At 39.8% G+C, this 14,111-nt stretch overlaps 1 protein-coding gene across 3 annotated transcripts in view; it reads left to right on the forward strand.

The window, feature by feature from the left end:
• The first annotated feature begins 935 nt into the window (after positions 1-935).
• Positions 936-14,111, forward strand: part of GTDC1 (glycosyltransferase like domain containing 1) — a 391,227-nt gene continuing 378,051 nt past the window's right edge. For all 3 annotated transcript variants that reach the window (XM_049615666.1, XM_049615668.1, XM_049615670.1), the window contains exon 1: positions 936-1,060. The gene's annotated coding sequence lies outside the window, so the exon portion shown is untranslated. The remainder of the gene's footprint in view (positions 1,061-14,111) is intronic.

Here is a 14,111-nt window from a genome sequence, read left to right on the forward strand (position 1 = left end):
AAGGTTCTGGTGCTCTTTCTACTATGTATTTTATCAAAAAGTGAGGTTAGGTTGGAGGGAAAAACATCTAAAATTTGTGAATTCTAAGCCCCAATAGAAAATTTCATTCTTTTAAATTTAAGTGTCAATACATTACCCCAAAGAGAAAGTAGAGACAACTAAGCAACTCAAAGGTCACCACTGTTATCGCCTTGCTTTGTGCTTTTAATTCGTCAGTGACTCTCTTCGTGTAAGTGTGGACAAGCAATGGTTGAATACCCAAAATGCATCCTAAGTGTGTGGAGGAGTCAGAACAGAAAAGATGGACAAAATGTAAGCAAAGGAAAGTGTGAGCCTGCCAAGAGGTTCCGAGAGCGGACCATAGGGAGGGAAATGAGGACGCGTAGGCGAAGCAGATGCAGCCAAAGGGGTGCAAACTGCGGAGCAGGTACAGGTGGCAGGGAAGGGGCCGGGTACCTGCTGGGGTCCTGAGGCTCCAGCAAGCCAGGAAGAGGGACGGAGACAGGGAAGAGGAACCGGCACAAAAACTGCAGGAGGAAGCCGAGGCCGACCTAGTGAGCAGCGAAGACCTTCCAGAAGAAAAGAGAAGGCGCCAATGCGAGCTTAGAACGATACTGAGGGGTTAGGGAAAGAGTAGGAAAAAGCTGAAGAGGCAGAGAGGGGTGCTGATGAGAGATGGAAAGGGCGCGCATGGAGGTGGGAAATGAAGCGAAGCCTTCGGGCAGTGGGCAGGTGAGAAGAAGAGCGGGGGCTGTGAGCTGAGGTGGGCCGGTGCGCGCAGGCGGGACGCGCCGCTGACTCAGGGACCCCGAGCCCTCGGCGTCCAAACCGCGCGGGTGGGGGGGGGGGGGGGGGGGGGGGGGGGGGCGGAGCCTTGAGAGCGTGGGCGGGCCAAAGGGCGGGGCCTGCGCCTGACGCGCCTCGAGGCCGCAGCGGCCGCAGGCCGGGAGGGGCGGCGGCAGCGGCGGCGGCCGCGGGGGAGGGGCACGGCGTCAGCGCGTCGCCGGCTGGGCCGCGCCGGTGGCCAGGAGGGAGAGACAAGGAGGAGGAGGAGGAGGAGGTGAGTAGGCTCCGGGCTGGGGAGCCGCGCGGCCCGGCGGGGAGGCGGGGAGCGCGGCCCCTCCCCTTCCCTCCCCGACGCCCGCCTCGCGGGGCCGCGCGGCGCGGAGTTCCCAGAGGGGCAGCGGCGGCGGCAGCGGCGGCGGCGGCGGCGGCGGCGCGAGGAGTTGGGGGTGGGGGGGGGGGCGGAGCTGAGGGCCGCGCGGGCGGTGCGCTTCCCGAGCGCACGCGCTGCGCTCCTGGTGCCGTGATCCGCGTCGCGCCCGGAGCGGGGCACACGGGCTGCTGCGTTGCAATCCTGCACGCTGGCCATTTTGTGATTTAATTTTTTTGAGTTCTGCGCTTCGTGCGTGCCAGGTTCCCGCGGCCCGGCGCGCCGCCGCCACCTTCTCGAACGGCAGGCGAGGGGCGGGTGGGGGCGCGTTACATCCCCGCGGGGAGAAGGGAGGCCGGGTTCCCGGGGTTGGCCTGAGTAGGCGGAGGGGCCTCCTGGCAGATCCAGAGGCTGCCGGGCCGGGTCCCTTGCGACGCCCGGCCCCAGGCCTTCCTGAAGGGAACCTTTGCGCCTGGCCCCTCTGTCGCCCTCACTTTCTTGCTTTCGTCAGCCCCTCTCTCTCTCGGCCAGTTGAAACGAAAGACCTCATTCGCCCGTTACCCCTTCCCTCCAGTGAGGATCCGGCGTGTACTTATTTTGATCGGGAGCTGGGCTAAGTGTTCTGGTGGAAAGGTTCTCTTAATCTAAGTCTTGTAAATCCAGCCATGTACTCTACAGCGAAGTTGCAGTGCTCCACAATTTAACCTTCAGGCTCCAGGGAGTGCGCGCGCTTTCTCCCTCCCTCTCGCTCTCTCTGTGTCTCTCTCTCAAATACAACTTTTAGAGTCTTCTGAGAACTGTAAGCATTAGATTATCTTTGAGATAATTCTTAAGTTAGCGCCTTCGGGCAGCTCGATGGGAGGTTCAAAGAGAAGGCTTTACACTTTTTCCTCCACCTGTATCACCGTTTGAAATGGAAAACGTTGACTTGACGGTGATTTTCCACCGAGGTGGGTTTCACAATGCAGCCCCCGAGTGCTGTGGCTCACCTTGGTTGTTTGGTGCTACCTCTGAAGTTGATTTTAAAGCCCAATGTAGTGGTCAGATAAAGGAGCTGCTGAAAAGAAGGTCAGAATAATTCAGTAGAGCCATTTTTTTGCATTCTGTTAACCTGTTTAAGCTAAAGCGTGGCAGGAGTTTCACCTAGGAACCCACGTACCAAGTGCTATGGTGAATTTTAATGCATTCCAGGTCTGATGTGGAATAGATTCTCCTTAGCTCTTTTATTGTATATTTTCCTTAGGATCTTGTATTTAATGAAACAGTTTGAGTATGGAGGGTTGGAGGAGTACGTTTTGAATCATGAGACTTTCTTTGACAAACTTGTAAACTAAATGGCTAAAATATGAACCATGATACTGAGATAAAAATAAGAAACTGAATTTTTGGCATTATCAGTTTGAGAAGTTGACTTCTTTACTCCTGTTTTGAAACCCTGTTGACATTTTAATTTTCTGTACTACAGAAGTACAGAATTGTGTTTTTAAGGGACTTTCGCAGTTTAATCCAAACCCATTATTTCACAGGGAGAAATTAAAGTTTCTTGAAGATATTTAACAAGAGTTAAATAGAACTGGTTGGCTTAATGAACTGAAATGAACACTTAAGTATACAGTTTAGACCTCTCCGATGAATACTCTTGTGCCAAAATTTGTTTTGATTATGTTATCTTAAGAAAAGCCTAGTAATTACTAAATTTTCTTTTTTCTTTTTTCCTGTTTTGGGTATATGCCTTAGTTTATGATTTGGACCCATTAGATACAAATGACAAATTATGTATAGTTGGGAAATGTTACATTCCATCAGTTGAAATAGTACTTTCCAGTTTGATTGAAATTAGTAATTATTTTCACTTTAAGAACGTTTGTTCATATTCTTGTTTCAGATAGTCTGTTTCAATTCTAGGAGAGTGGCAGTTCAAGATCCTCATATATAAGACTCTGGTGTATGTAATCTTGATATTGATGAGGAAGAAAGGTGCTATACGCATGTAGTAATTGAATTCCACTTCCCGAGCCAACATCACTTTTCTTGGTGGGCCTCAGATGCAGAGGTCCTGAAGTCCTGGCTAAGGCAGGGTGAATTCTTTGCATCTGCACCACAGTGTTTAGGCATTTAGCAAATACTTTTTGGTAAATACTTGTGTACGCTTTACCTGGTGACCAGGTCGTATTCTTTCTGTGTAAGCCTCGTGTCTAGTGCTTGTGGTCATTTTGGGCTCAATCAAACTTAAGGGAGCCAAGTGCCTGGAAGTCATGAATCATGATATTGTAACTTGAAATCATTCCATTTCCATATACGTGCTGAATCAAATATTCTATTAAGTTAAATTCCAGTATTGGAAGAGGTAGCAGGTATCAAATATTTTAGAAAAATTGGGGGGACAAACTTAACATTGAGAATTTTATTCTTTTAACATATGTTACTCACTGTGAAGTTGGGAAAAAGGAGCATTATTTAAATTTTTTGATAGGTCACCTCAGTAGAGCTGAAGTAATGTGAATTTTCTAGTGAAATTTTCCTCTGGAGCAAAGTTTGACAGCCATCTATTGAGTGACCCTCTAATTGTTACCGTAGGCCACATTTTAAAGTTTTGGTTTCACTTTATAAGGATAAACATTTTTCAGCATATAGACCTTTGTAAGGAGCATGACTTTTGGAGTCCAGACTACCTTGGCAGGCTGTCCTGAAATGATGTATTAAACAGTTTCAGGCTGTATTCGATACGGCATTCTGGTGATACAGTAAAACCAAAGGAAAAAAAACCCGAAAACCTCACTGTATTTTCTTTTTTTCTTAGGCTTATCTCCTCTTTCTTTAATAGATCAGAGTAGTGTGTTTTGTTTATTTATAAAAAAAATTTGAGGAAAAGTTTCAAGCATTTCTTTTGGGAAGTACCACCACTCCACCCTTTGTATAGCTTTGGAAAATGTTTGAGCAAATGCAAGGTCAGTTCCTTCCAGTGAGTCCTATTTGAATATGTAGAGCCATATAAATAATAGCCTTCACAGGGATAACATTTTTGTACTACATGTATTGTTTTCTATGACTCTATTACTGAAAACATTTGTATAGTACAGTAGGGCAGTATTTAATGTATAGGAAGCAAATCTTTCACATGTATCATTGCTGGTTCTTTTGCTAGTCCCAGTCTGTGTGTTCTATCCACTGCAAGTTCTATCCCTTCGACCCAGTTTTTACATTGGTTTTTAAGACTGAAAATACAGGGGTGCCTGAGTGGCTCAGTCAGTTAAGTGTCTGATTTCCAGTCGGGTCATGATCTCATGGTTCGTGGGTTCAAACCCCACATCAGGCTCTGTGCTGACAGTTCAGATTCTGGAGCCTAGTTCGGATTCTGTCTCCCTCTCTCTGCGCATTCTCCACTCGTTCTTTCTCACTTGCTCTCAAAATAATAAATAAACATTAAAAAAAAAAAAGACTTAAAATACATTAAGACCTCCATCCACTTCCAGACGTGTGATCTGGACTTACTCCGGTGCCCTGAGCGTTCATTGTTCACAGAAGTATGGTATCTCACTGTACCGTTGGCATATGTGCAGTTTGACCATGAGATTCTCATTTTTAAAAACACATTACTCATCAAGAGTTTTGAAAGACATAGCATAAACATTTAATGAGGTGTGTGTGAGGCATCTAGAATATTTCAATGTAGGTTTAGGTGGAATTAGGGTATGGATTCATTAATCAGTAAGAATTAGGAAGACTAATCCTTTCCTGCTACACTTTAAGTTCATACTTAAGTCATTTAAATAGATGAGTGTTTTGTTTTTGAGTATTTATTTTTAAAAGTAACCAGAGAAGCAATTCCACAGCCTTTCTTTAGTAAGTGTTAAATTGTCCATAGAGTTGATGTGTTTTCTGGTGTTGTTTCTTTTTGTACACCGGATCCCTTGTGGACCTCAAACCTTGCCTTAAGCCTGCTTAAGAACTCTAACCTCTTGGTCATCTGCCTCTCCTTGCTATATCCCCTATTCCTCTCCTGGACTTGGGACCTGTTCTTGTCCACAGGCAGATGGTTGGGGCTCTATTTCAACCGAGGCAGAACTTGCAGAGCCAAGATACTGTGATACTGCCTCTGGGATTTGAACTTACTGGATTGACGCCTTGGATACTGAGGACAGGCTAGCTGAGAGCTGGGCTCTTTGGCTATTACGATTTGGGCCCATTTTGAGGGTCAGCTTTTCATTTGCATCAGGCTCTAGAACACCCTAGACTTCATCCAGTCATTACTTAGATCCCTTTCCTGACTGTATACCTGTTGGATTCTTTGCCTTCTTAGTTGACTCATGTAATGGGTGATTTATATCCCCCATTTTCAGTGGTAGCTATTTTTAAGTATTTGGTAGTCTACCCATGTCTTCTCTCAGTTTTGAACTTTCATTTGACCAAGTAGCTGTTGTATTTTCCCATGGCACATTTGTTTATGATCTGTCTTTCCTTCTAGATTATGTGTACCCCGAGTGTTGAAACTGAATCTGTGCTCTTCCTGGTGGTGTTCTCAGCACTCAGTACAGTGCCTGGCAAATAGCAGGTGATAAATAAATATTGATTAATATAAAATTCATCCTAGCAGGAAGTTTGTTATCAGTATGGGAAATCAGTGTTCGTATAGAAATTTAGAATTCATACAAGAAGTTTAGACATTTCATTACCATCATTAGTACTACAGAATCTGTATATTTTAAATTATAAGCATATCCATATAAAAAATAGCTTGGCAGGGCATTTATTTAAGAAGAAAAGGTGTATAATTTTTGCTATGCATTTTAAGGTGTTGCACGTTTCAGTTTTTCTTGAGTTTGATTAATATGTAATATTTTTTACACATTGAAGTTTTATGGCACTATAAAGAAGTGAGTTTAATGGTCCTCTTTTTGTTCATTAGTAATTGTATACTAAAGAGTAAATTCTCATTAAAAGGCCCTTAAATGCCTGCTCATAAAAAGAGAGACCTCTTTGATTTTGTTCTCCGTACAGTCGTGGTTACTGTTTTGAGGCAGGTCACCAAACTCTTTAGTAGTGTAAACCTTTAAGTTGGTTTCAGAACAGTAGTCAGTCATGTATTGAATACCCAAATTACCATGTCTTCAGACAGTAATGCAAACACTCTGTATTAAAAAGGTAATGACCATAACTTTTTTTGTAGAATTTCTCGTGCTAATTTTTTAAAGAGGACGTTTGAACTAAATTTCCTGTGAAGGCCAACATCTCATACTTTTAATGATAGTGGAGTATATGTGTATGTGTAGAGAGGCGGGGGGGATGGTGTTTTTGGTAGTGGTATTTTTAAGTGGACAGTTTACTAATTATGGTGAGGTAACACTTTACAACTCTAAAAGGAAAACTTCAATTATCTGAATGAAATTAGGTACATGAAATTAATTCAGATAAATGGGGGAATCCTTAGTGTAAATGATGCATGTCAAGAGACATGACCTCAATCTTGTTTTTTTGTTTTTTGTTTTTTTTTCTATATATGTCAGCTGCTTTTACATTACTAGATTGTGATTTTTTTTGGTGATGGGAGGAGATAAAGTTTGCTGTGTAGTTTTTTGTTTTTTTCCTTTGCCACAAAGGGAATCCAGAATGTGGTATTCTATGAGAAGTGTAATTGCTCATCTCTCGCCTGTGCTGCCCTGCCCTTTTAGGTAGTATACCACAGCCTTCCATTTTGTCACCTTCCTGTCAAATGTCAAATGTGTTTGTGGAATACACATGCAGTTTGTTTGAGAATACAGTTTGTTTGAAATTAAAGCCACACCCCTCTATCCAATCACAAGATGTTTATCCTTCCCAAAAGCTGAGTTACAAGAAGTTAAGATGAATTGAGCTGGGTAAACCTTAATTCCTTCCCTGTCCCCCATAAGGTTTAATATGAAGCAGTATCTTAAGATGTAGGATCTTAAAATAGAAACAAACACTGGGGCATAACCCCTGGCTTTTATGGATCCTTATTTGAAGTGAAAATTTTGCTGATTGATCAGAGTTTAGGAATGCTTTAGGAAACTGATTTCTGCTGTTGTTTATTAAGTGTGCAGCACTCTTGGGCTCCTGGCATCTGAAAGCTATTGTGTAAAGAGTAGACAGCCTCTGTAGCTGTGATGACATTTTTCTCTAGGCATTCTTTTGTTTTGTTTTTGAACAGAGATAGGGTTATCTCAGCTATGGAGATGTGTGTAGAAATTTTACTTCTCTTTTCAACATTACCTGTTGACATTTTACCTAAAGCACCTGCGGACATTTTTTACTTTCATTCTTTATTTTCAGCATGTAGCTGCTTCCTTTTTGCCTCTAGGTCTTTGAGATACAAGATGATTCATATCTTGATTACCTTGGGTAAAGTGGATATGATATCAGCAAGTTCTGTATCCAGACCTTGTGAACAATTCCTAGGTCATTGCCTGAGACCTTCTTAAATATATGCAGGCAGTGTGATTGAAGAGCTTAGGCTTCAGGGTCAGTCGAAACTGATTTTGACCCTGTACCATTTATGAACAGCATATCTTTGGGGAAAGTTAGTTACTTTTCTGGTTTTCAGTTTCCTCAGAATAATCTTACCTGTATTGATTTATTGTCATATACAGATAAGTGTTTAATGGTATGAGTTAGTTCATCATCTACCTAGATCATTTTAAAAGGAAGTAGGTTTTATTCTATTTGAAGACAGAGATAATCAAATTAGTAAAAATCTTTTCAAATAGAGGTCTTGCTCATTTGAATTTAAAACTATGTAAGATTCTTGCAACAGTCGATCTATTTATATACTCAGGGTACACTGATATGTGACATAGAGAGGTAGAATATGTAGCATACTTTTGAATTAAGACAGACTTGGATTTGTCTATAGGTGATCTAGCACTTGGGTAACCTTTGGGAAGGGAACTTTACTTTCTTGACTCAGTTTTCATCTGTAAAATGGGTAATAAAAGTGTAAAGAATAATAAAGGGTGAAAAAGGATAATATGTTGTTGTAAAGACTTCAAAGAGGAAGTATGCAAAATACTTAGTAATGCCTGAATCCATAAATACTGATAGTTGTTATTGTGACCTCAGACAAATGACTTCCCCTCTCTCTACTTCAGGTTTCCTCATCTGTAGCATGAGTATATCAGAGAACTAGTAGAATTATTATGAGGATTTAATGAGATAATACATGTAAGTGCTCATTTCATGTTAATTGGTGTTACATTGTTTGGTTTCCAAATGAGTAGGACCAATTTTGAATTAAAATGAAATAATTTGTACAGATATTTAATATAATTCTTATGTTGCGGGATATTTATTATCAATTTGGGGATGGCAACTTATCATTTATAGCTTTCATTGTTTCCTTAAGACAACAGTTCTCAGACTGTGATATGTAGACCCATGGGGGTTGCCGAGAGCCTTTTAGGGGGTCTGTGAGGTTAAAACTTTTTCATAGTAATACGGACTTCTTGCTGTTCCCATTGCTTTGACATTTGCCTCACTGATACTAAAACGATGGTGGGTAAAACTGTGGGCATCTTAGTAGATATTAAATGGCAGTGGCATCAAACTGTACTAGTAATCATTGTATTCTTTATTACCATGCTTTCCCAGTAAAAAAACAAAACAGAAAAGCCAGTTTCACTGAATAATGTCCTTGATGAAGCAGTAAAAAAAAAATTTTATTAAATCTTCATCCCTGAGTACACTTTGTTTTAATACTCTTTGTGATGAGATAGGAAATACGCAAAAAACATTGCTGCTGCGTATGCAGAGTACATTGGTTGGCTCAAGGAAAAACCCTTCTATGATTTTTTTGAGTTTCAAACTGAATTAGTTGTATTTTTCATGAAACATCACTTTTACTTGTAATAATGACTACCAAACTATGATTATTTAGATTTAGATATTTGGCAATCATTTTCTTGAAAATGAACAAAGTAAGCCTGTCACTTGGGGGAAAACAACTGGTAATACTTGTTGCCAATGATAAAATTTGAGCTTTCAAGTGAAAATTAAAATTTTGGAGAACTTGTATCACCTGCTGTGCCCTTGTCAGCTTCCCAGTACTTAAAGACTTTTCTGATGAGATGGGTAATGATATTAATGAATCTGCGTTTTTGCTGTGGTATTAATTAGTTAATTATGTCAAGATTTGGAATATAAACAAATGCAAGGAGCTGATATTTTCAAAGTGATCAGCGTTACAAAATTATTGGTAAAAAGCCCTTATAAAAAGCAAGTAACAGGGATGTCTGGGTGGCTCAGTTAAGTGTCAGACTCTTGATCTCTACTCAGGTCATGATGTCACTATTGGTGAGCTTCATCCCTGCATCGGGCTCTGTTGACAGGTGTAGTCTGCTTGGGATTGTCTGTCTCCGTTTCTCTCTGCCTCTCTCTCTCTCTCTCTCTCTGTCAAAAATAAATAAAACATTAAAAAATAAAAGCAAGTAACAGAATACAAAGAGTTTATGTGATAATAGGATCCATGTTATAGATAACCTTCAAACTCCAGCTTGTCAAGTTTTGGTGTAGTATCAAAGAACATTCATAATTATTTGAAAAGGCAATTCATATTAATGTTAATTCCTTTTTTATTGAAATCAAAACAACATATCACAACAGATTGAACATAGAAGAAGATAGGAGAATTCATCTTCTATTAAATTAGAAAGAAATTTCCTTTTTTTTAAAGGAAAGTAATTTTTCATAAAGTATGTTGTCATATTACATACGCCATTGAAATTTTAAAATGAATTAATACTTAAACTTTTCTCATTTAATTTCTAATATAGTAAATATTGACAATTCTGCCCCACCTTAACAAAAAGTCGAGAATTCTCAATTTTTGAGAACACAAAGGAGTTCTGATACTAAAAAGTTTGAACTGTTCCCTAAAGGGAAGGAGACTAGATTCATCAAAAGATTCAAGTTCTGAAGTTTTAATCTTTTGAGTGTTCCTTTGGAATATGGACTATATGCCTCTACTTTATTTTTCTGGATTTGAGGGTATGTTGCTGGACTTCTGGGTTATTCCCTAAGTGGGCAGAAGGTTCCTGTATGTGTTATTGAAGAAGATTTTCCTTTTATTTAAGATTGGTGCTACCTATATGCTACTCAGAATTGAGATAAGGTTAATGGTCATTTCAGTCAGCCTCTTCATTTTTGATACAAACTGTTTTGTTTGTGTTAGAGCTATTCATGCAGGTTTCAGAATTGTTCAGCATGGCAGTCTATTTCAAAGTTGTAGTGAAATTCACTGCTAAAAATAAACTGCCATTTTCTCTGAAGTCTTTACATGAGGCTAATCTGTTCTGCTATAAAGTCTTCCTGACATTTCATAGCTGTTTTCTAGTATAGTCAGTCTACAACTTATTTGTGATTATTTGCAGCAATATAATATAAATTACAGATGGGTTCTGTGCCATTAATAGTATGGACATAGCTTCATTGTGGACTGTTGGCATGTTTCTTTGGGGAATTATATTCTCACTGGTAGAAGTCAAGCCAAATGCATTTCTCCCATTTTAGTCGGACAGTGGCAGGAACCCCCCGCCCACTTTTCCCTTACTGTAGAAATGGGATTGTTAAAGCTTTGATAGAAGGAAGAGAGACATTCTGAGGCAGTGCTCAAGAAACACAGATACTTTGAGCTCCCCAAGTGAGTAAAGGGTAATTGTCAACACGCTCAGGTGAAGCAGGTGTAGAAACTTTGGGCTAATTGGCAATGATGAAAGGAAAAAGAAGGGATGTTCTGAATGCTGCTTGGGAATGAGATATTCCCTTTTTAGGGCAGTTGCTAAAAAATAAGAGATGCCTTAACATGGGTAGTTCTAGGTTGGGAAATCCATTTATATAGAATTTTTTTTTGTTGTGCTCTTATATTTGGTTATTGTATGAACTGAGCTCAAGAAACAATGACAAGCCGTTTGGGAAGGTTGAACTCATGGATTTATAGGCCAGAGGTGTGAATGTAAAAGGAAATGAAGTCCAGGGGCATTTATGAACAGGAGGAGTAGTGGAAGCCAGGAAAATGTTGTAGTATGCAGATTGTCCACAGGGGCCCTGAATAAATTCATGTTACAGAGTGGTTGTTAGAGCAGGGGTGGAACTGGCTATCAGCCAGCAGAAATCTGTGATTGACTGCTGTGACTCACAGCCTACTGTCCTAGGATCTCTGGCAGGAAATAGAGAATTTTAAGACTGGTATGCAGTGCAGGAAGCCTGTTATGGAGAATGGTTGACATAACGCAGAAATCCAGAACTAGGAGAACTTAGAGATATGGGAGAGGCCAGTGTTGGAGAGGAATTTCATTTGAAGCTGAGCTCCTTGTCTTCTTCTTGTCCAAGGGCAGTGTTGACCCCTTGGATTGAGGCTAGGCTGAGCCAAAGTGGAAAGCAAAGTAACTATAACTGTCTGCACTGGAGTGACAGGCTTGCCCAGAAATATTTGTTAAACAAATTGATGAAGGTATGGCAAGGGAACAGCTGGGTCATTGAACACAGGTTCTTCATGCAACAGATACCAGGTGTCCTATTTCCTACCTACTCGATATCCTCAGGTCAGGGGTTGGCAGACTTTTTCTTTAAAGCACCAGAGAGTAGATGTATTCATCTTTATGGGTCATGTAGTCTGTGTTGCACCTACTTAAGTTTGCCATTGTAGCATGGAAGCAGCCATAGAGAAGTACATAAATGAATGAGTAGCTATGCTTCCAATAAAATGGAAGGAGACTGAAGTTTGTATTTCATATAATTTCACATGTCACAAAACACTAATCTTTTTTAAAAAACTTGTTTCAACCATTTAAAAATATAAAATCTGTTCTCAGATCATGGCTGTATGAGCATAGGCAGTGGGCTAAATTTTGGCCCATGGGCTCTAGTTTGCTGACCCTTGTTGTAGTCAAAGAAATCACTATCAGTTATGATGCTGAAAGCTTAGCGTTACTGAAGTAGATATTCTCTAGGACAATGCTATTGGTGACACTGTCTTGTTTTATAGGTGACACTGATGATAAAAATCCGTTCAAGAATTTAGATGTGACATCTGCAGCAGGTTCAGATCTCTCAGCTGTAAGACAAACTGGATACTTCGTAAAGATTTTCATCTGTTATGCACAGAGCCAAAATCCGTTACTGAAATTGTCTGGGTGAGCAGCCTGCTGGGTCCAGTGATGACGCACTAGTAGACAAAGAAGTTGAAAAAGAAGGATGGCATATTCTTTGGATGACTGGCAGAGTGTGACGCCAGTATGGCATCAAGCCCTACTATGATTCCAAGGACTTCATGACTAAATAAAAATTGTTTGTTTTTTTTTTTTTTGGTGGAGGTAGTCGGAGTAAATTTAATTCTTACTTGGGGAGTGTGTAATGTATTATCATTTCATAATGATACATGGTAATTGCTTTGGTAAACTATGAAGATTCTGTCCATTTACAGAACTTACGTAGTTTTTACCTTTTAGTATTGGGTTCTTTTACTTCAAGGGAAATAGAGTAAAGAAAAACATCTACTTAAGCTAAAAAAATTAACCTAAGAAGGTTAATGTAAAGACTGTCATTATTATAAGAAAGTTTTTACTTTGGGGCATTCTTGAAATTTTGCTCTCCCCCAGCATGCATAAAATATGTTTCTGTTTGCAAAAAGCTATTGTACCCAGAACTTTCTAAGAAAACGTCCTTTTGCATAGGCTTTTGAACTCCTTAGGGGTAGAAAATCACAGTCTATAATATTAGGGGCATAGAACAGTTGAATTAAAAAATTAATATCTTTAGACCTATTAACTAAATTCATTTAAAATGATTAGTGAACAGATGTGGATTGGAAATAACCCTGTATTTTCTAGAACCATTAAATCACAAGAAAACTGGAACATCAAAGCATTCTCTGAAACAAATCAGTATTTTAATTTGTTAGAGACCCTGCTTTTGGCATGTATCTGTTTATTCCAGTAGTAGAGGATTTGAAAGCAGTGCTACAAAATGAAGTGGGTGGATTCTTAATGTTGAATCCCATTTTTTTTTTTTCAGTGAATCTTCAACATTTTTTTTCATTTTAGCATTCAACAAAAACTCTGGCATCCCAGAATATAAAACATAGATTCATGCAGCTCATCTACAAACAGAAAAAGATTCCCTCATGACTTACCTTGAAAGCTGTTCAGGGCATATACTATTCAGGGCATATACTGTTTTATTCAAGGCATACACTCTTGAATTTGTCAGTGTGCGACAGCTACTACTGCATGTTTTTGGTCAGAGTGCAGTGCAACCAACAGCCGTCCTGCTAGGAAGAAGATCTGTGGTTGCTGAATAGTCGAAGTTACACACATCTAATTTACAAGTCAGATTAGAGATCGGAATCCTATGATAGCTTTATGTGGAATTGATTTCATTTCATGGTTTTTAAAGCTGTTTTTTCATCGAAGCAATGCCTATAACTGAAAGGTGTGTTGTAGCATTTGAATGCTTTAAACTTCTGAATCTGGAATGAAAGGATGTTCTTATAGATGTTCAGATCCTGGAACTCAGGGATTTTGAAGTAAAATGCTCTTGTCATTCATTTATTGTGCCATAATTAAACTGCCCTGTGTTATTGTCATTAATATTTGGAAAACTTGGCCATTTTCAAATATGAGGCACTTTAGGAAAGACTGTTGTATGTGTGTGTTTGTGTTTAAAGCAGCAAACTACTTTTACCTTATAAATAAGATACATGTAATAAAAAATTATGTGGGTTTAACACTGATAACACATTTGAATCAGGAATTCATTGTGGTCTTTTGAAAACCTATGAGGGGGAGGGGACAATAACCAGAGCATTTTGTATATTGCGATTTTTTTTTTCTAAAGCAAACTTTTATCAAAATATACAGAAGAGTGGATACATGTAGCTTGATAGGTTTCAGTTACTCTTAATTCACCTGTTCTTACTGACATTGAGAAGACCTCTCATAAAAGTATAAAA

Source organism: Panthera uncia, assembly GCF_023721935.1.
Source record: "Panthera uncia isolate 11264 chromosome C1 unlocalized genomic scaffold, Puncia_PCG_1.0 HiC_scaffold_3, whole genome shotgun sequence".
Lineage (NCBI taxonomy): Eukaryota > Metazoa > Chordata > Mammalia > Carnivora > Felidae > Panthera > Panthera uncia.